The sequence below is a fragment of the Notolepis coatsorum genome (assembly GCF_963971535.1).
Source record: "Notolepis coatsorum genome assembly, chromosome: 5".
Classification (NCBI taxonomy): domain Eukaryota; kingdom Metazoa; phylum Chordata; class Actinopteri; order Aulopiformes; family Paralepididae; genus Notolepis; species Notolepis coatsorum.
Window position 1 is genome coordinate 69,372,547 of NC_140169.1, and position 23,656 is coordinate 69,396,202.

The 23,656-nt window shown below is 44.1% G+C and overlaps 1 long non-coding RNA gene across 1 annotated transcript in view; it reads left to right on the top strand.

Annotated features, from left to right (window-relative positions):
- Positions 1–23,146, top strand: part of LOC311228022 — a 63,855-nt gene extending 40,709 nt beyond the window's left edge. The window contains exons 4-6 of the long non-coding RNA XR_014619659.1: positions 635–721; positions 2,693–2,785; positions 22,358–23,146. This is a non-coding gene — a long non-coding RNA (uncharacterized lncRNA). The remainder of the gene's footprint in view (positions 1–634; positions 722–2,692; positions 2,786–22,357) is intronic.
- The last annotated feature ends 510 nt before the right edge of the window (positions 23,147–23,656 follow it).

Sequence of the window (23,656 nt, forward strand, 5' to 3'; positions counted from 1 at the left end):
TTTATAAGTTATTTTGTGCATCACTCTGTTTTGAATTTGATGCAAATTTGCAATACATGAGGGTCATCCTTTTGTGTTAAATGGCTGCATAAAGCAAGCATTTGTTGACTCATGTTGATAAGAGTATTAAAACTTGGAACTTGAAAAAGATCTGTTTAAGGTAGATACAAAAAAATTATTCATTTGTGATTAATCGTGAGTTAACTATGGACAATCATGTGATTAATCAGATTAAATATTTTAATCGATTGACAGCACTATTATATATATATATATATTAACAAATTGTTATAATAATGATAATAATAAATTATTTGAAGTTTGGATTTTTTCTTTACAACATGTAGATATATTAGATTTTTAGAGACTAAAGTATCGAAAAAAGGTAGCGTTGGGTATCGATTCACAGGTACCGGTATCGGTTCAAAAGTGAAAGGTACCCAACCCTAGTCATAGGAGACTATTGCCCTTTGTTGCCCCTTATATCTCGAATCGCGCGCCAAATGTCCTGAATCAGTCACGTGGTACGACTGGCAAGTGAGGTTCACTGTCACCACACACGTCATCAACACGAGCCTCGATACACTCCACATAAATTCCTGGATTATTCAACAAACGCTTTGTGTGTTTACAGTGTGAAGTCTCTCTGTGGCAGAACTCTACTGGACCAAGACTTTCTTCTTGTGGAAACAGACACCAGACTGTGGACACCACAACATCTGTAAGTACAATTATGTTTACTTTGTTTTCCTCTTATTGCTCCTTCCTTGCAGCAGCGGCGCTCGAAAGGAGCCTTGAAGTTGTACAATCTGAGTCTCCTGAACATGGAGAGACCAATCCCAAATCGACCGGAACTTTCTCGGCCGAGCTATAGTCACTTTTTCAGCACCTACTCCCCATGCGCATGCGCAGATTGCCCACGGAGTCTCGGGATTGTCCAGATGTCTAGGTTTATCAATCTGCGCATGCAGAGTTTGGGAAGTAGGCCCGGAAAAAATTAGCTCGGCCGAGAAAGTGCAGATCGATTTGCGATTGGTCTCTCTATGTTCAGTGCCCAGTGATTCAAAATATTTTATCCCAATCAGATCCGATCCGATTTGAACCTCTTTACCTCTTAACCTCTGAAAATCCGCCTAAAAATACACACCTAAGTAAATGGAAGATTGCTCCACTTCTACAAGGCCATTTGCATGTTCCTGGTATCTAGGGACATCTATGGACCTCAGGGAATGTATTCCCAGTGTCATAAATATTGTGTCTATTACTAGGCTTGAGTAAATTGTTATGAAACACTGTGCAAATGTTTCTAAGGAAACTGAGGATAGGGCTACATATGGGATGATGACTCCGATGACAGTGGTGAGGATGATTAACATCAGTGTTGCCTGGGAAGTGTGGTGGTGGATGAGGGGTTGGGTGGTGGATGAGGGTGTGGACTGGGGTTTGGATGTATAGGGCGAGGGGATTAGGGTTATTCAGTAGGTAGTGTGAGTTGTTTGTATTTTTGTACCTGCATTCTATTTATTTTTTAAATGGAAAATAAAAAGGTTAATGAGTAACTTATTGAATTGTAATTTTTTTTGACATTATTCCAAATTAAGGGGATGGTGTAGTGTTTTGATTTAACTATCTTGATAAAAAGTGTGTGGGTCTATTCTTTTTCTCATTATACTATCCACTGAACTGTTTTATGTGTACAACCTCAATCTTTAGAATATCTACATCCTGATCTGCACTGCACACTTTTTTAGAACTGTATAGTATTCTTTATTCTAGTCATCTTATTTTATTCTAAGCTAAAATTATCGTATTGCACTGCACACTTTTTAGAACTGTATATAGTTATCTTTATTTTAGTCATCTTATTTTTTTTCTATACTAAATTTATTGTATTTTATTATTGGAAGCTGCTATGGTCGAGGGACCACAATAAATAGATTTTCACTCTACTTGCTGTAAAGCACTGTGATCAATACATAGAACTATCAGGGCTGTACACTGCAACGAGATGATTGCAAATTGCCCCTTAATTTGGTCCATGCGAGTGGTAAATAATATTTGGGGGCAACCTTGCGAGTAGTGATTTCAACCCTTCATTCGTATTTCACTCCTAAATTATATCAAAATCAAGGTAGACCGCGCTCTCAGTATCTGACACTAGGTGCTGAAATCCCAAGGATTATAAGGAAGAAAGCCAAAGGCCGGACCAGCACTCTCAGATTTAAAACTTGTTTTTAATGGCAGCCTATAGTACAGACATGTTTCGGAACAGGTGTTCCATCTTCAGTGTTAATAGGCTAGCAATGATAGCTTGTAAAAGTGGGAGCTATATACCATGTGGGCAGGAAGTGACATCAGTGATTTATGTTGCATGGTTTAGAGAGCTAGGAGGCTACCTTACGCTCTAGCCTAAAGCTAACATTTCCTTTTTCTGTTTCAAACCTTTATTTCAACTTGTTAGGAAGTGGAGGTTCCCCTCATTTAGATTAGATTAGCTGTCATTTTACAGCACAAGTACAGTACAAGAAGAAAGTTTGGCAGATGTAGGCCATTGTCGGTACATTATGAACCATGACACAAAGGTATCTTTTTCTCTTAACCTGCTGTAAATTAGCCTTTAGTTTTTTTGGCAAATAATCCACTGTGCCCACCATGATGAATTTGTTTTGGGCATCTTTGTGTCAACATCTAGAGAAACCCCTAATGGATTGTCCAGACGTCCACATGCTTCCCATCACCCGTGGCAACAAGGATGGTCTGCTGGACATAGACGAGCTTGCCAGAGGTGATCATTTTACCACTTAATTTACATTCCTTACATTCTTTAAAGTAATTTTGTTCTTAATTTCTATCATTCCTAAACACCTCATGGATATCAATCAATCTACATTTTATTACGTAATCAGGGTCCATATAAAAGACGATACATAGAATAAATTACATATAAAAGCACCATAAAAAAACAGTTTAAAAGATAAGAAAAGAAAATGCAGAGTCTTACATAAAGACAACTGTCTCAGTGTTTCCTGGGATTGAAGGACAAAACCAAGATGATCTCATTTACAGTAATTTACCCGGCAAATACATGTCTGCATACGATTTCTTAAGACAGTTTGGGATGGAAGTCCTGCAGTCACAAACATCTTACTTGCACTACACCATCTAGCCCTCTTAAGTAATATTATCATGACATCATTATAAGCTACTTGTTTCTGTAAGCTTGCTTTTTTGTAGTTTGAGTGCAGTATAAAGTGGTGTACAATATTCTCTGAACAGATATATCTTCACTACATCTGTACACATAGTAAACTAACTGAGAGAACAGAGACATCTCACTACATCTGTACACATAGTAAACTAACTGAGCGAACAGAGACATCTCACTACATCTGTACACATAGTAAACTAACTGAGCGAACAGAGACATCTTCACTACATCTGTACACATAGTAAACTAACTGAGAGAACAGAGACATCTTCACTACATCTGTACACATAGTAAACTAACTGAGAGAACAGAGACATCTCACTACATCTGTACACATAGTCAACTAACTGAGAGAACAAAGACATCTTCACTACATCTGTACACATAGTAAACTAACTGAGAGAACAGAGACATCTTCACTACATCTGTACACATAGTCAACTAACTGAGAGAACAGAGACATCTCACTACATCTGTACACATAGTAAACTAACTGAGTGAACAGAGACATCTCCACTACATCTGTACACATAGTAAACTAACTGAGAGAACAGAGACATCTCACTACATCTGTACACATAGTCAACTAACTGAGAGAACAGAGACATCTCACTACCTCTGTACACATAGTAAACTAACAGAGAGAACAGAGACATCTTCACTACATCTGTACACATTCTGTACTAATCTTACTGAAGGAACATATAATCAGTATTTTCCTCAACATAGATGTAGTATTTTCTCCAACATACCGGTAGATATAGTATTTTCCCCAACATGGATATAGTATTTCCCCCAACATGGATATAGTATTTTCCCCAACATATAGTATTTTCCTCAACATAGATTTAGTATTTTCCTCAACATAGATATAGTATTTTCCTCAACATAGATTTCCAAGATGTTAGAAGACAAAGTGTATTACAATGGCAGCATGTGTCTGCAAAGGGCTAGATTGTGCCACAGGGCAGCTGTCTTGGACCACTCCTGGGCCCACATTCATCAACGTGTCTTACGCACAGATTTGTGCTTACCCTGTGCGTACGATCATTTCTAAGCAAAGAGTGGGATTCATCAATTTCAACTTGAACTTGACTTTGTGCTTATGTCTACGCACAGCTCTGAGTACACTTAGCTGACGCCCAGTGGTAGAATATATTATTACAACAAGGAAATGAGCTTCTGTGCATTAGTTTCGACACTGGCGGAGCGCAGTCAGTCAGTAGCCTACACCCCGTATATTCCGATAACGCTATATAAACCATGCTGCATTCATTCTGAGAGAAAGATCTATTATTCCAAATGCTATTTATAGGGTTTTGACCATAATTACACTACTGTTGCTATTTTACAATGAACTATAATGAATTACGGTTCATACAGAAGTTCTGTATGAACCGTAATTCATTATAGTTCATTGTAAAATAGCAACAGTAGTGTAATTATGGTCAAAACCCTATAAATAGCATTTGGAATAATAGATCTTTCTCTCAGAATGAATGCAGCATGGTTTATATAGCGTTATCGGAATATACGGGGTGTAGGCTACTGACTGACTGCGCTCCGCGTATCTCAACTCGTTATTATTTTGCGCACAGACCGCAGAGACACGGGAACGTTTTAATTATATTTAAAAGGCTTTACGTTAAACGAAACAAGTGGAGTTTCGAAGCTGTAAGCAGAGTCATATGAACACCCACGATATAGTGTTCTTCCCCCTTTTTACTGCATAAGAAAGAATAGAAAACGCATTGCAATGACACCAGATAGTGGACAGACTATGTATATGATGGGATTCAAGTTCGCGTTTTTGTTGATCATAGGCATGCTGTCAGAGTATGATATCTTAATCAAACATTCTAGAACATTTGTCGTCACAGATCATGTCCTAATAGAACATAGGCTATGGCATGGTCCATCGTGATATTGTGTGGACTGTTATTATTACTGTACCGGTACCACCCATTGTGACAACAGCCTTGTGAGTCCCGCACACAAACATGATGGAATTCAAGTTCATGTATTGAAAGGCAGGCTACATCATACATGCAGTGAGATTCATTGTTCTTGTATATGGTCTCGTATTATTGTTTATATAGGCTACCCAATACTGACATCAAAATAGATGCCTCTAAAAATCATATAGCCAATCGAACACAACTAATAAAGGCATTCATATTACAGCACGGTTATAATGACACACAACCAACGCCAAACAGTGGTCAACGAACGGTCTTTATTAGTATTTTGAGCTGTCCAGGCAGAATTGCAGCAATGGTCTTAGGGAGCCGTTGATATCTGACATCACCGTTTACAAGTCCGCCTTTTATTTATCCCATAATACGCGATAGTGTCTTCTTGGTTCGACAGCAGTGAACAATCTCCGTGAAGCTTCTCAGAGTTCCGCTCGGGTCAGTCCATTATTTCACATCCCATGGGGGGTGTTTCCTCACTTTCATGACCATATATGGATAATCATGCACGAGCATTGACGGTAGAACAAAGTGGTATTCATCAACACGGAGGAGCATAGGACCTGTGTACGCACGGTTGATGAATCCCGACTTTCCTGTGAGTACACTGATTCTACATTCTGTGCTTACGTGTGGAAATAGAACATATTCTACGCACACGTTGATGAATGAGGGCCCTGTATTCTATATTCACAAATTACTTACCATCTACTTTGTGTAAAGCAAGTATACAAATGTATGCAGACGATTCCACACTGTATTATGCTGCAAACACTAGTGGTGATCTACACAGTTTTATCTTCAGAGTAGGGCTGTCAGTTTATCACGTTAATTAGATTAATTAATTACACAGCATATTATCGCATTATGAAAATTAACTAAAAATGTATAATTTTTTTTAAATGTTTTAATAATAATTTTTTTGTATCATTCATTCCATAAGAATGTAGAATACACATGTACAGATTTTTTTTTAATATGGTCCATTTGCATGTTCTTGGTATCTGATTCTAGGGACATCTCTGATTCGCAGGGAATGTATTCCCAGTGTCAGAAATACTGTGGGCTAGATCAGGGGTTCCCAAACTTTTCAGGCCGGGACCCAGAAAATAAGGCGTCAGAGAGCCGCGGCCCAATGCACATCGTCAGGCTTTTCTTTTTTTTTGCCAGGCGACCGATTTTTTAAGCCAAATATCACTTCAATCCTATTAAGTTAGTTCAAGTTAGTTATTCATTTATATGTGCTATTTATGAGAGGGCTAACTTGTTGCAAAATAATAATGATAATAATAATAGCCTCATTAAAATACTATTGTTGCTTCGGTTGTTTTCAGCGTTTTGTGTGCATAATCTGTTATTTAGTTTGAAATGTTCATTGAAATAAGTAGATTTTTCGTTTTTGTTTATTTATTAAGTTAATATAAAACCATATAGTCACATTTTAGAATACAATAGAATAGAATTTTAGAATACAACTAGAAACACTGTCCTGGCCTGCTTCTAAGTTCAGTGGCCTGACAAAAAAAAAAAAATTTAAGTTTTTATTTTTTAAATCATCTCACCTTTGGGTCGCGACCCCGACTTTGGGAACCACTGGGCTAGATCCACAAATAATGGATTGCACGGTGCAAGTTGCACCCTTACTTACAATTCATTATGAATTGAAAATGGGGGACCCTGATGTAAACAAGACGAAAGTCTTTCTCTGGTCTGCATCCCCTTAACAATTGTGTGTATTGAGCCTTACTGTATTGTACCCATTCTGCAATCTGTTAATAACATTTTCATTCAATCAATCAATCTGCGCGGTGATTGATTGAATGAAAATTTTATTTTGAGTAAATTGTAATGAACCAAATGAGAATATCAATACATTATCTTTTATAAAACTAAAAGAAGAATACCTTGAAAAGAAAGAAGGGACTGCACACTCCTCAGGACTGGTTTTTGCTTTTTTTTAATTGCACAACGCGTTTCGCTTCTGCTTCCTCAGGTGCTATGCAGCAGGTGTCAATGATCATCATTATATACAGCATACTCCACCCCACATCGTAACACATCAAGCCCATTGGCTACTCAATTATCACATTTAATTTATCATTTTGCAGGATGTAATGCATAAAACTCACATGTATAAATATGATGCATAAAGACCACATATATACACATAGACTCATTTTGAAAATGATATATAATAACACAGTATGAGAGAAGTGACAAATACCTAGGTCATTGGATATGACAAACAATTTAAAACAGATTTAAAACCACACCCACATAGGTTACACAGAACCCCTGGGGTAGTGATTACAAAAATGGATTCAGCTCGAGGGATTCATTTAGACCATGGGGTTCCACAGAATTCCGAGTGAAAATCCAATACGCTTCCCTCTGTAGGATAAGTTTTATTATATCACCGCCCCTAGGTGGCAGGGTGACTTTTTCGATTCCAATGAACTTTAGAGAGGCTGTAGATCCATGATCTCTCTCTTTGTAGTGTCTAGCAATGGCATAATCCATATTGTTGTTCCTGATGGCTGCCTTGTGTTCTGCTATTCGCACCTTCACATTTATTTTTGTTTGCCCAACATAGACCTTACCACAGGGGCATTTCAACATGTATATCACATGTGTGGTGTTGCAATTAATAAGATCCCTTATTTTATATTCCTGCCCAGACTGTGGATGGTAGAAAACCTTTGTTTTCATGGTGTTTGAACAATGGGTGCATCGACCACATGGATGGTTACCACACAGCTCTGTTCTTAGCCAGTTAGAGTGACCTACTACAGGGGATTTATACATAGAATTGACGACAGAGTCCCTTATGTTTTTTCCCCTTTTAAAACAGAATCTTGGTGGTAATGATGAAATGTTTTTTTAAATGGGGGTCACATTTGAGTATGTTCCAGTGTTTGTAAATAATGTTTTTAACAACTTGGGATGAAGTACTATATTCTGAAACAAACGTGACTCTGTTACCTGGGGTGTCTGTTTTGTCAGATTCCAAAATGGTTTCCCTCTGTACATGTTTTGTCTTATTTCTGGCTGTGTGTACAACTGATGCTTTGTATCCCCTCTGTTCAAATCTGTTGCTCATTTCATCTGCCTTCTTTTCTAGGTCTGTAGGATCACTACAGATACGTTTAAGGCGCAGGAATTGTCCGTATGGGATATTCTCTACCATACGTCTCGGGTGATGACTCTGTGCATGTAAAATAGTATTGCGGTCTGTTGGTTTGCGAAAAATAGTAGTGTTCAGGTTTCCCTCATTATCTGTTGATATCCGTAAGTCTAAGAAATCATTATGTTCTCTGCTGTGTACCATCGTGAATTTTAAAGTGTGATGTGTACCATTGATGTACTCCCTGAACTGGAATAACTCATTTTCCGAGCCAACAAACACCATGAGAATGTCATCTATGTACCTTTTCCAAAAAATTTCATTTTTCAAGAGGGGCGAGGCATCTTGGTTGTGGATAAACTGGGATTCCCAGTGGCCCATAAATAGGTTGGCGTAATTAGGTGCGAATGCAGAACCCATGGCAGTACCCTGGATTTGAATGTACCATTTATCATCAAGCATAAAGTAATTGGATTTCAAGATACAATTCGTCAAGCTGAGTAAAAAATCTGAGGAGACTTCATCATTTGTACCCAGAAAAAATGAGATAGCCGCCAGGCCATCCTCATGTGGAATATTAGTATAAAGACTCTCTACATCAAAGGATACTAAATATGCATTTTGTGGGATGGAAGTCTTTAACGACTTCAACACATCCCTAGTATCTGCAAGGTATGAAGGTAATGTCTTTACAATATCTTTGATGAAATAGTCCACAAATTGACTTAGAGGTTCTGATAAGGAATTGTTTCCTGAGACTATGGGGAGTCCTGGCGGGTTTGTCAATTTTTGACTGTGAATAACACCATGCTCAAATTGACCAGACCTGAAAAATCTAAGCAAATTAATAGATGGAACATGATTAAACAGAAGGTTTTGTAGATACAGTACTGAATTCTGCCATCCGGACACATGCAATTTGAAATATGATTATAGAATATCAGGCATAAAATGGTTATGCGATTAAAATGCGATTAATTAATTACAAATCCTGTAATTAATTAGATATTTACTAACTGAAGTTAAATATCACTTCTCTCTATTTACTAACTGACGTTAAATATGACTATTTATATTTACTAACTGAGATTAAATCTGACTATTCTTTATATCTACTAACTGAGTTTAAATATGACTATTCTCTATTTACTAACTGAGATTAAATATCACTATCATCTATTTACTAACTGAGGTTAAATATGACCATTTATATTTACTAACTGAAGTTATATCTGACTATTCTCTAGTATATATAGAGGTTGAGTAGTTTCCTGTGATATATCACATTCACACTCCAAGTGAGTTAGATTAACTTCAAAACTGCAAATATACCCTATGTAACTGAGGGGTACAATTCCCTGACTGTATTGAATAAGTATGGTATCATTAAACCACTACTGCGTTATGTACATTACTACTGGCCATACAGTACACAGGTATATGAGATGAACACACCCACAATAACACGGCTTCACAAGAAATACTGTTTAGAAGAATATTTATTAGCAGGACGAAGATTATCTTACATTACTTATCAAGATTGAGAGTTGCGCTTGTAAGGCGAAGAATGTGCATGAATAGGTCAAGAGCGTAAGTCCATGGGCATATTACGCAGGAGATAATTAATACCACCTGTATCATAAGAATTATATATGGTACACTAGTAGATTAGCTGGAGATACTAAAGGGGGTCCCTCCGGTTGTAAGCCAGCAGGGGAGAGGATTTGTCGGTAGCAGAAAGTCTGGGTCAACGAGGAATAAGGAGACTCCAGGTACAGGAGACAGTGCAATAATCCCTTGATCCGTAGACGAACAACAGCTATTCTCCGGTATGCAGTGCCGCATGGAGGAAAGCTAGCCAGCCTCAGAGTACTAGAGGCGGGCTCGACGGTGCTCCTCACAGGGTAAATCCCACACAACAGTGGGTGTAGACGATTCTCCGCTCCAACAGCTACAGGACCAAAGCAAATATAATCCAGCCGAAAAGGGCTCTGTAGTCGTCGGGTAGGTTATCCAGTGTACATATCCACACGGTTCTCGTCTAGGGCTCCTCGGATGACGGCACCAGGTTAAGCCGCCCAGCCTGGATAAGCACACTAGCTCGGTACGATGAAACGTTGGTAATGCTGGTCACTGTAGAACGGTAGCCGCACGATACACTATACATAATAGAATATTACTTAATAATAGAATAGGTCGAACTCGACGATACAGCGTTAAACTCTGACACTTCAGCTATCAATTCGCACGCGGTCTCAAGGCTCTATTTCGGGGCAAAACGGGCCCACTTCACAGCACGTTGTATCGTGGTGTGAGGCTTCAACTTATTGGTTAACTAACTGCTGTATCCACCTGCGACGTATTTATACGTAAGGTGAACAATCTAGTACCAGCCTTATTTCTGTCTCGTATTCTTGCGCAGAACCGGGCATGTCCAGGCATGTCTCAGCGGTGACTTTGAACTAGACATTGGGGGGTATGGCCGTGGCGCCTAGGGGATCGCTGTCCAATAGGAGAACGAATATTATGGTCTGGCCTGTACTAGGTAAAGGGATATTCCGTGTATATGTACAAAGAATATACAAGGGATATCAGACGATATACAAATACTATACAATATATCTCAAGTAATAAATATATATATTCGGTTTAATCTGACCCTTTGTAACAGCCGCCTCCTAATTAGTCCGCACCTAATTAGATAAGCAGAGACAGATTAACCGCACTGTCCACTACTCAATGTCCGTTGTGAGGGTAGGGCAGTTCACAAAGTCAGGGGGTCATGGTCGTCATCAAGAGAGTCGGGGAGCCTTGGCAACTCTATCAGCCTCGCCACTGGTCGGGTGTATGTCCGCCCTTGGACGAGCACTTCTGCCGCTCTGACCTTTCCGTCGGCACCAGTGATCACTTTGCTTACGCGGCCGGCCGGCCACATAGCTCGGGGGTAGTGACTGGTCGATAATCATGACGACTGTGCCCTCCGTCAAATTGTCTCTTTCTTTCACCCATTTCTGGCGGGTCTGTAGAGACGGTAGATAGTGGAGGAGGAAACTGTTCCAAAACTTGTCAGCCAATACTTGACTGTACCTCCACATTCTTCGGCTGTTCGCTTCTTCAGGTCTGTACACTGTCTGTGGGAGCGCGGGGTCCAGCCGCCCCATCAAGAGAGTGTTGGGGGTGACTGGGTCGACATCTGCTACATCACTTGAGACGTAACCGAGGGGCTTTGAGTTCAATACTCCCTCGATCTCCGTGAGGACCGTCGTGAGGACTTCTTCCGCCACGGTCTGGGCCCCAAGCACGGCGTACAGGGCTGTCTTTATTGAACGTACTTCTCGTTCCCAAGTTCCACCGAAGTGAGGTGCATTCGGGGGGTTAAACTGGAAATCAATCTGAGAGGGAGCGAGGTGGGTCTTGAGTTCTGGGCCCATAGCTTGGAAGCTCTCTCTCAACTCTCTTTCTCCGCCTTTGAAGTTTGTCCCGTGATCAGACAATAATATAGACGGTTTTCCTTTCCGCGATGTGAATCTCCGGAAGGCCATAAGGAATGAGTCCGTACTCATGGTTGGAAGGAGTTCTATGTGTATCGCTCGGGTGGTCATGCATTTGAATACAATACCCCACCGCTTCTCCGTCCCTCTTCCTTTCTTTACATACAGCGGGCCGAAACAGTCCATACCGGTGGAGTGAAAGGGCTTGCCGCCGAGTCGGAGGCGACAGGGGGGTAGGTCAGCCATCCGGGGTATACTGGGCTGTGCTCGCCACTTGCGACAGTCTAGACAGGTCCGCTGGAAGCGTCGTACTGCTTCTCTTCCTTGCAGTATCCAATAGCGACGTCTGATCTCCGCGAAGACTCTCTCTGCCCCGGTGTGGTGCACGTCCTCATCGTATTTCTTTATGATGAGCTCTGTGACCTTGTGTCGGCTGTTTAAGACTATCGGGTATTTGACGTCATCCGTTAAGTCTGGGGCTCTCCTCAGACGACCACCCACTCTGATGAGATTATGGGCGTCGCTCTCAGGGGCCAAGTGGAGCAGTCTGCTGTCTGATGGGACTGGCTTTGATCCCTGCAGACAGTCTAGCTCGTCGGGGAACGAGTCTCTTTGGGCTCGCTGTAGCAGAAGGAGTTCTGCTTCTTCGTAGTTAGCTGCAGTAATGTCAGTAGTGGACGGAACCTCTGGGTGGTGCCACAGGAATGTCTTTAACTGCGCACTCTCAAGGGTGGGGCAGTCGTCTATGTTGGGATCTGTGGGGACTAGTGTGTGTGTCAACCCACAGAACATAGATTTCTTCTTCTCTGCCTCCTCTTCACTTGCCTCCCGTGGGGTGGGTGTAGGCCACTCTTCTTCCGGGAGCTTGAGGAACTCGGGACCGTCACTATAGAGATTGTGACGGGTGAGGTCATCCAGGGACATTCCCCGTGTGATGACGTCGGCTGGGTTCTGTTTTGTGTCCACGTACCTCCAGCATGCTGCTTCTGTTAAATCTTGTATCTCTGTGATTCTGACTCCCACGAAGACCTTGTATCTACACGAATCGGACTGGATCCATGTGAGTACGGTCATGGAGTCTGACCACAGGATTGTTCTTTGCACCGGGATGGTGAGTTCACGTTGGATTAACGTGGCGAGTTGCGCTCCTGCTAGGGCTGCGCAGAGCTCTAGACGCGGGATAGATTGTTGCTTGCGGGGGGCTATTCTTGAGCGAGCCAGGATGAAGGCAGTATGTATTTCTCCTCCCTCCTCTCGGGCCCGCAAGTAGGCCACCGAACCGTAGGCTACTTCGGAGGCGTCGCTGAAGACGTGCAGGTCCATCTGACACGTCTCCGGCCTCACTGTGGGTGGGAAGTAGCTGCGGCGTATGTTGACACCTGGGAGCGAGCTGAGTTCTGTCTCCCACTCTCTCCATGTGGAGGCAAGGTGTTCGGGTATGGGATCGTCCCAGCCCTGGTCCTTGTCCCATAGCGCTCGTACAATCATCTTTGCCCTGGTGGTGTAAGGTAGAATACATCCCAACGGGTCATATTGTCTGGCGAGTGTTCTGTATACACTCCGTCTTGTGGTCGGTAGTGAAGTCGACCTTCCCTGCTCCTTGGTCAGGGGTGTGTGTCTATAATGGAGCGAGTCTGTTTTGAAGCGCCAGACTAGTCCTAATGTCATTTCTTGGGCTTCTCCTGGGATGGTCGCCATCCAGGTCTCGCTGCTTGCTGCCTTGTCCTCTGGGGAGAGGCTGCGCAATACTTGCGGGTCCACTGCCGGAGATCAAAGCCGCCTTTGATCAGAGAGGCGCAGAGCTTGAGTAGGAGGGCCTCGGCTTCTTCTGGCGTCGAGACGCTTTGCAGACAGTTGTTCACGTAGAAACTATTTCCTACACTTTGTCGGACCTCTTCATCAGCTGCTGGGTCCTCTGCGACGTGTTTTTGCACTGCGAACGTAGCACAGCATGGGCTGCATGTGGTTCCGAAAGGGAGGACTTCCCATTGATAGATGGATGGTTGCTCATCCCCGATCCTCTCTCTCCATAAGAACCGCAGCAGGGGCTTGTCCTCTTCCACTAGTCGCACCTGCAGGAACATCCCTTTGATGTCGCCGCTGATGGCCACCTTGTTCTGGCGGAAACGTAGCAACACGCCTAGTAGAGAGGGGCCGAGTGTTGGGCCGGGCAAGAGCTCTTTATTCAGATTTTGTGATCCGATCTGGTAGCTGCAGTTAAACACAATACGATCCTTGCCGTTGTGGTGGACTTTGTGGTGCGGCACGTACCATGATTCGGTCGTCTGATCGGCCTCTTTAATGTCAATTCTCTTTATGTGTCCCGCTGTGATTAGCTTGTCAATCTCAGCGCGGTACACAGTAGCTTGAGCGGGGTCTCTGGCTAGGCGCCGCTCTGTGTTCGATAGATACCGCTCCGTCGCTTCTTTTGGGGCGTGGAAGGTAGGCATACCCTCTCGCCTCAGGAGTGGAGTTGCGTATCTCATCACTCCGTTGACTTTGACTCTCTTTGTCCCCTGCTCGAGGAGGGCTATGGCATAAATGTCTTCCTTGGAACAAATGTGTTTCTTTTCGTTCTTAAAGGGCATTGTCTCTAGTGTCCATAGCCTCTCGACGTGCTGTAAGAGGGCGGTGTCTTCTTCTGTCACTCTGGAGTGGAGGCAGCGAGTGGCTGCTGTTCGGTTGGGAGACCTGGAGAGGGGGCCTTGTAGTGTCCATCCTAGGCGGGTCTCGACTGCTGCTGGACAGCCTCTGGGCCCAGTGTGGACCCGGTCCATCGGGACGATGAGGTGTGCATGGTCGGATCCTATCAGCAGGGTCGGGGTGGCACCGTCTATGAGCGGTATAGGTAGTTGACGCAGGTGCACGTATTTGTCCATCAGCTTGGCGATGGGGTAGGTGTACTGCGACAGGCCTATGTCTTGGCTGGTGAAAGCGTTAGTGATCCTATACCGTCTCTCTGGCTGCCCGCTTGCTGCGATAGTGAAGGAGACGTTCTCGCCCTTGATCGTCTTCAGGTCTCTTCTTATAGTCCGAATCATCATCGTTTCTTCGCTCCCCCGCAGCCCCAGCTGGGCCGCAGCGGACGCGAGGAGAAGGGTCTTCTCTGACCCGTCGTCAAGGACGGCGTAGGTGTCCATGACCTTGTCCTCGTAACTCAATGTTACGCGGACCACCTTCAAGAGCACCCGGGCGCCCCCACTGCTGGCGGGGTCAATGTACATAACACTTGCCTTTGTGCTGCTTGAGGGTGCGGGCTTTCTTCTGTTACTGTCATGTAAAACGTCCAAGTGGGCTCCGTCACACCGACTACACCTCTTCTTTAAGCGGCACTCGGCTGCCATGTGACTGCGCGCACAGCGGTAACAGCGGCGGTTGGACTTTATCCATTGACTCACCTCGTCGGCGGTCATCTTCTTGAACGTGTCACAGTGTGACAGCCAGTGTTCCTTTTCGCAGTACGGGCATGCAATCTTCCACTTCTCTTTCGTCGAGGGGATACTGTGGTTCTTGTTGCGCGGTACTGATTCGGCTTGGTGCATGACGGTCACCAGCCTGCGGTTATCGTTTGATCTCCTAGGTCCCTCTCTGGAGCTTGGTACGCTCCGCACGAACGTATCCAGTCGTAGGCTGCTGACTTCTCTCGCCAGGAAGTTGGCCAGGTCTAGGAGGGATGGCTCGGGACCGTTGGGATCACGGTGGTCCTTTTGCCGCCTGAAGCGCTCTTGTCGGGCGGGCGGAAGCTTCTCTAATATTCTCTCAACATTAGAGTTTGCGTACAGTTCGTGCATACCCTTTTCCTTTTGTGCCCCCAGCATCCCTACCAGGGATTGTACCTTGATAGAGAGGTCATCTAATGAGCGATTGTCTGTGGCTGGGGGTAGACGGTCAATATTCCTTATCTCTTGTATTACGTAGTCCCATATGCGTCCATAACGTTGGTCGAGGGCTACTAGAGCCGCGGTGTATGGGGTACTTGAGTTGGAATATGCCAACGCTATATTATGCGCTCTGGGCACCTTCAGGTGCTTGAGTAGGATAGCATACTTGTACGTCTCATCTGGGACATCGGACATCATTGTCTCTAAGCACATTCGTAGCTCTGTGTACTGTGCTCTGTTCTCGTGTGTGAAGTCCGGGAACGTCGGTGTGCCAAGGTACGATGCCATGGATGGCTGGCACATCGGTGAGCGTTGGGGGAGAGGCCTCCTAGGCGAGTCTCCTCTTACGTGTCGTGGTGGGCTGGTACCTGGCGGGTACCAAGGCCCGTGTACCCAGGTGCTGTTCCTCGGGGCTGGTCGTGCGTCAAGCTCACCCGTGAGTTGAGTCGGGGGTCTGTAACGCAGGGCCTCGGGGGTAAAGTCTGGGCTGTACTGGACCTCCTGGTCCTGTGGAGTACGATGCTGCTGTTGGGCTTGGCTTTCCTCCTCTCCCTCTTCTTCTTCCTCTGCCAGGTCTTCTAGATCCTGTAATCGTCTATTTAGTCTCTCTGCGGCGTAGGCCGGTTCTTCCCTGTTGCTGGGTCTCGCATGGACCGGTCGGGGAGGGGGTTCGGAGAGGTGTATAGGCTTTTTCTGTTGGCCGGGCTCCGGGTCGCTTGATCGGGTAGGGGAGGGTGCCCTAGACCAGGGGTGGCCAACCCGCGGCTCGCGAGCCGCATGCGGCTCTTTGCCCGTCAATGTGCGGCTCTTCCATCATCATCATTTTTTTTTTTTTATGTCACTCATTCCATAAGGACGTAGAATAAACATTTACAATTTTTTTTTAAATGGTCCATTTGCATGTTCTTGGTATCTGAATCTAGGGACATATATGGATCAGTGTCAGAAATAGTGTGTCTGTTACTAGGCTTGAGTAAATTGTAATGAACCAAAGGAGAATTATCTTTGACTGTAAATAACACCATGCTAAAATTGACCAGACCTGAAAAATCTAAGCAAATGAATAAAGGGAAGATGATTAAACAGAAGGTTTTGTAGATACAGTACTGAATTCTGCCATCTTTTTTATAATGTAAATTTCTCCACCATTTTTCATCATATTGCAACACCATTTTTTGCAAGACGTTCACAGAAAGGTAGAGAAACTAACTGCGTTCTGTTTTATGGCAATAACGTTCAGGTTTGTGGGAGATAATCCCAAAAAATAAGAGAAATTAAAAAGTAAATCCAGAAGTCAGATGATTGACAGGGGCTGGTGTGAGCTGGGTAGGGTAGTTTTTCGAAATTTGAAAGCCCTGAGTCTCTTCCTTCAAAAGACTACACTCACTTTTGGCTGTGCCACTTCCTCCTGTCAATATGCGCCGGTTTCCGACTCAATGCCCTGAGATTTCTATAATCTTATATTTCACTAATAACAGTTAAAATAATTGGTAAACAAACATAATGCTGAAAATATACACTTTTACTGTATATCTCGGGCTTAAGAGGTTAACCCTGTGAGGCCCAAATTAAAAAGAAATTAGCAACTTCAGAGGCCAGAGGGTGGGACATATAAACACATTTACTATCAAATAGCATTGTGAGGCTGAACAACAGGACCAATTGACTATACATGTGCTTAAAGGGGAACTATCTTATAAATGGCTTTTTTCAGTGTTTACCATTGTTTCTTAGCTATGTGGACTTATATTAATAGGATATATGTCACTAATTCTCATATTGGCGAATTCTTCCAATTCTCCTCTCACAATATTCACCCTCACTGAACTGAGTCATCTGAAAATGTGCATATCTGTGATGTCAGAGATTTCTCAGCTGCATAATAATATGGCAGTTGATGTGGCAGTTGGCACCAGGCCACACAGTGGTTGGAGCCCAGCCTCAAAACGGCTTAAGATCTTGAGGTAGAAAAATGCGGTTTTTAGTACTTGATTAGAAATACAAAACAATGCATTTTTTTTGAAAAAAACCTAGGTGTTCCATAGACTCACAGGAATTGTGTAAAAGTGCCCAAATAGTGAAAGAAATAGTAAAATAGTTCCCCTTTAACATTTTTTAAATAAACATTATTTTTTTAAATGGCTAAAAGTGATTTTGTAATTTTGCAACCGTGGGTCTCACAGGGTACTTTTAACCCTGTGAGGCCCAAATAAAAAAGACATTAGCAACTTCAGAGGCCAGAGGGTGAGACCTATAAACACATGAAGGGTGCCGTGACTGAAAAAAAAGGTTGAGAAACGCTGGTATATGGTGTGGCTCTTTGTGGTACCACAGTCATTTTTTTGTGGCTCTTAGTCTCTGACTGGTTGGCCACCCCTGCCCTAGACCCTTGTCTTGATGAGGCCCTGGAGCTCCGTGCGGAGGGAGGGGGGGTTGCCCTGGCAATCAGTTGCTCCATTATCTGCGCTTGTAATCGGTCGCGCTCGGCTTCGCGCTTGATGTGAGCGAGGTCGCGCTCTGCTTCGCGCTGGGCTTGGGCTGCGTCGCGCTGTGCATTGGCGGCTCCGCGCTGTGCATCGGCGGCGGCGCGCTGGGCTTCGGCGCGGTCTCTTTCCATATTCTCTTCCGTCTGGAGGCGTCTGGTCTCCAGGCGTATGCGGTCGTCGTCACTCCTTTGCTGCGCCTGGAAGCGCTCTCGCTCGATCGCAGAGTGTTCGCGTTCACTAAGGGCTTGCGCTTGGAGTTGCGCGTGGAAGCGTTCTCTTTGGTCTGCAGATTGTTCGCGCTCACTTAGTTGTTGAGCCTGCAGGCGGTCTCTTTCCATGGTAGAGTGTTCGCGCTCACTTTGGTGTTGCGCGCGGAGGCGCTCTTGTTCCATGGAAGAATGTTCGCGCTCGCTAAGCGTCTGTGCTTGGAGTCGATCGCGTTCGGTGGAGGCTGCCAGGGTGGCGATAAATGCCTGCGCTAGCATCTTGTCCGCCTCCCTGGGGGAAGACACTGATGGAGGTGATCGGCTTCTGGCAGTGCTCGTTGGAGATCCGTTCTCCTGTTGCGCTCCGAGGAGGTCAAGTCAAGTCAAGTCAAGAGTTTTAATTGTCACGGCATACAGGTATACAATGAAATGCGGCTGGTCTTGCCCGCGACGATGTGCAATACAGTGGTACAACATATAATAGAATCCAATAAAAATACAGTGGTACAACATATTAATAGAATCCAGTAAAAAACAACAGTGCAATAAACAGGTACATGGTGTGCCATCTCGGTATCTGTACATAGTATTTACAGAGCATATAGGACATGCTAGGTAGCTTTAGTAGTGCAATACACTGTTCCTGATGTTATACTAATTTAAAGTGGCCTTTCCTCTGGCCATAAGTGTGCGTATGTGCGGCATGAGTGTTAAAGTGGCTGCTAGTGTGTGAGCGTGCTCAGCGTGCGTGTCGTGTATGTGCTTGTGTGTGCTTGTGTGTGGATAGTTCAGTTTCTGTGTCTCTCAATGTTCATTGTTCAAGGCTCTGATGGCCTGGGGGAAGAAGCTTAGCCTAAGCCTCTCCGTCCTAGTAGCTGGGGTTCGCAGGCGTCTGCCTGACCTCAGCAGCTGGAACAGGCTGTTATTGGGGTGGTGGGGGTCTTTCATTATCCTCCATCTCCTGGGTGCGCGTCTCTTCTGGTGGTGGGTCGGGTTCCGTCCCTGGAGGGCTTTCTTTATCCTGGAGCTCTCCGGGGACTACCTCGTTGATGTTGGCGGGGGGTAAAGTCATGTCAGGTCCCTCCTGGTCCCCCCCGTGAGCTTGGTCAGTTACGTTAGAACCCACTAGGGTCTCTACTGGCGGGGTCGCCTGGTCGGTAGGGTTTGACATACTTTTACTATCCGCTTTTTCCGCGTTTAACGTCTGTATAAAGCTAGGTAGTAGACTGGCAGCGTAGTCCTCTAGGTAACGAGGTGGCTGCCGTCTGCGCTCCGGGCGATCTAGCTTAGGAGAACCGTTTGTGGAGTGTTCATCATTGGCCATGTTAATATTAATATTATATTAATATTACGCTAATTACCCTCCGGCTCGAAGGACCAATTGTAACTGAGGGGTACAATTCCCTGACTGTATTGAATAAGTATGGTATCATTAAACCACTACTGCGTTATGTACATTACTACTGGCCATACAGTACACAGGTATATGAGATGAACACACCCACAATAACACGGCTTCACAAGAAATACTGTTTAGAAGAATATTTATTAGCAGCACGAAGATTATCTTACATTACTTATCAAGATTGAGAGTTGCGCTTGTAAGGCGAAGAATGTGCATGAATAGGTCAAGAGCGTAAGTCCATGGGCATATTACACAGGAGATAATTAATACCACCTGTATCATAAGAATTATATATGGTACACTAGTAGATTAGCTGGAGATACTAAAGGGGGTCCCTCCGGTTGTAAGCCAGCAGGGGAGAGGATTTGTCGGTAGCAGAAAGTCTGGGTCAACGAGGAATAAGGAGACTCCAGGTACAGGAGACAGTGCAATAATCCCTTGATCCGTAGACGAACAACAGCTATTCTCCGGTATGCAGTGCCGCATGGAGGAAAGCTAGCCAGCCTCAGAGTACTAGAGGCGGGCTCGACGGTGCTCCTCACAGGGTAAATCCCACACAACAGTGGGTGTAGACGATTCTCCGCTCCAACAGCTACAGGACCAAAGCAAATATAATCCAGCCGAAAAGGGCTCTGTAGTCGTCGGGTAGGTTATCCAGTGTACATATCCACACGGTTCTCGTCTAGGGCTCCTCGGATGACGGCACCAGGTTAAGCCGCCCAGCCTGGATAAGCACACTAGCTCGGTACGATGAAACGTTGGTAATGCTGGTCACTGTAGAACGGTAGCCGCACGATACACTATACATAATAGACTATTACTTAATAATAGAATAGGTCGAACTCGACGATACAGCGTTAAACTCTGACACTTCAGCTATCAATTCGCACGCGGTCTCAAGGCTCTATTTCGGGGCAAAACGGGCCCACTTCACAGCACGTTGTATCGTGGTGTGAGGCTTCAACTTATTGGTTAACTAACTGCTGTATCCACCTGCGACGTATTTATACGTAAGGTGAACAATCTAGTACCAGCCTTATTTCTGTCTCGTATTCTTGCGCAGAACCGGGCATGTCCAGGCATGTCTCAGCGGTGACTTTGAACTAGACATTGGGGGGTATGGCCGTGGCGCCTAGGGGATCGCTGTCCAATAGGAGAACGAATATTATGGTCTGGCCTGTACTAGGTAAAGGGATATTCCGTGTATATGTACAAAGAATATACAAGGGATATCAGACGATATACAAATACTATACAATATATCTCAAGTAATAAATATATATATTCGGTTTAATCTGACCCTTTGTAACACCCTACCTGCAGTATTTTAGCCTGGTATCACCCTCAGTACCTGCAGTATTTTAGCCTGGTATCACCCTCAGTACCTGCAGTATTTTAGCCTGGTATCACCCTCAGTACCTGCAGTATTTTAGCCTGGTATCACCCTCAGTACCTGCAGTATTTTAGCCTGGTATCACCCTCTGTACCTGCAGTATTTTAGCCTGGTATCATCCTCAGTACCTGCAGTATTTTAGCCTGGTATCGCCCTCAGTACCTGCAGTATTTTAGCCTGGTATCACCCTCAGTATCTGCAGTATTGTAGCCTGGTATCACCCTCAGTACCTGCAGTATTTTAGCCTGGTATCACCCTCAGTACCTGCAGTATTTTAGCCTGGTATCACCCTCAGTACCTGCAGTATTTTAGCCTGGTATCACCCTCAGTACCTGCAGTATTTTAGCCTGGTATCACCCTCAGTGCCTGCAGTATTTTAGCCTGGTATCGCCCTCAGTACCTGCAGTATTTTAGCCTGGTATCGCCCTCAGTACCTGCAGTATTTTAGCCTGGTATCACCCTCAGTACCTGCAGTATTTTAGCCTGGTATCGCCCTCAGTACCTGCAGTATTTTAGCCTGGTATCACCCTCAGTACCTGCAGTATTTTAGCCTGGTATCGCCCTCAGTACCTGCAGTATTTTAGCCTGGTATCGCCCTCAGTACCTGCAGTATTTTAGCCTGGTATCACCCTCAGTACCTGCAGTATTTTAGCCTGGTATCACCCTCAGTACCTGCAGTATTTTAGCCTGGTATCACCCTCAGTACCTGCAGTATTTTAGCCTGGTATCACCTTCAGTACCTGCAGTATTTTAGCTTGGTATCACCCTCAGTACCTGCAGTATTTTAGCCTGGTATCACCCTCAGTACCTGCAGTATTTTAGCCTGGTATCACCCTCTGTACCTGCAGTATTTTAGCCTGGTATCACCCTCAGTGCCTGCAGTATTTTAGCCTGGTATCACCTTCAGTACCTGCAGTATTTTAGCCTGGTATCGCCCTCAGTAACTGCAGTATTTTAGCTTGGTATCACCCTCAGTACCTGCAGTATTTTAGCCTGGTATCACCTTCAGTATTTTAGCCTGGTATATCACCCTCAGTGCCTGCAGTATTTTAGCCTGGTATCACCCTCTGTACCTGCAGTATTTTAGCCATCAGTATCTGTGTCATCAGTGTGCATGGGACGTATGAATCAGAGATATGAGCCTATAACGTACTGAATCTTCTAAACATGCACTCTTTTACTCTTCACAGTGTGAAAGTGCAGTCAACACTGAACATTCACCTAAAGAGCAAGGGTTGGAACATGAAGATCTGCAACGTGAACAATCCATGGATCTAGAACACAGGGAACTGAGGGTGGATAAATCTCCACAAAGTGAGGAGCTATCTGTGACGGTAGACTTCCATTATAGAGCTAAGATGGAGGAGGAGGATGACGACTGGATGGATATGTGTGTGGACGTGTCAGACCTTACATTTGAACCCACAGACCCTGTTCTGCCACAGGATGTTGGAAATGAAGACCAAGAAGACGATGTAGTCATTCTTCCTCTTTGTGAGGCGCAAGACTCCACCTCAAAACTAGCAGCGGCGTCTCCCTCCTCTGACATAGAGGTGTTCGACTCTTTTTTTTTTTTTTTTTTTTTAATTTTTTTTATTATTGCAAAACAAAACTTATTAAAAGTCAGTACTCAACACACAATGTATAATGAAACTTTCAGTAAAGGTGGTTAAAATATATGCAAGTACAGAAACAGGATAAAACAAAAATAGTCAATAATAACATTTTAACCGTATACCGTGTATATCTAGCGAAGTTACAATTATATAAATGTTAGTATATAATATACCCCGAATACCTATTTTCTAAAACCCTACACACATATGCTCCAGCTCAAATCCCCCCCTCCCGGACCCCCTCTTGGATAGTACCTCCATTATCCCTCACTCCTAACCAGACATCACCATTATAGGCTAGCTTTTATTCTCTCCACCACTTCTAACCACATTAACATTTTGGATTCATTGAGCCCTAGAATTCTTGCTGTTGATATTTCTTGATATATCACATCAAGATATGTAAGAAACCACACTTTCCGGCACATTTTTTCCGGTTGAAACCAACGTGATGCAATCAGTTTTTTAGCTACTGTGATACCCGATAAAACCAATCTTTTTAGTTGTGGGTTCACTGCAAACTCAAAAACATCATTCAATAGCAATACCGCGGGGTGTACAGGTATATTCCAAAATACGAGTATTGATAATTGTTGGGACACATCTTCCCAGAATGCCTTAACTGGTGGGCAGTCCCAATACATGTGCATAAATGTTCCTTCGTCCCCATTTGTACATTGGGAGCATTTGGAGTCTTGTATAAGCCCCATTTTGCACAGCCTTATAGGAGTCAAGTATGTCCTGTGAATATAGTTCAGATTGATTTGTTGATGATCCGGGTTCCTTGATGTAAGTCGGACATTTGCCCAGGCTCCTTGCCAATCAAAGTCATTTTCCAGGTCTGGTATATCCCTCCTCCAGACATTGTCTAGT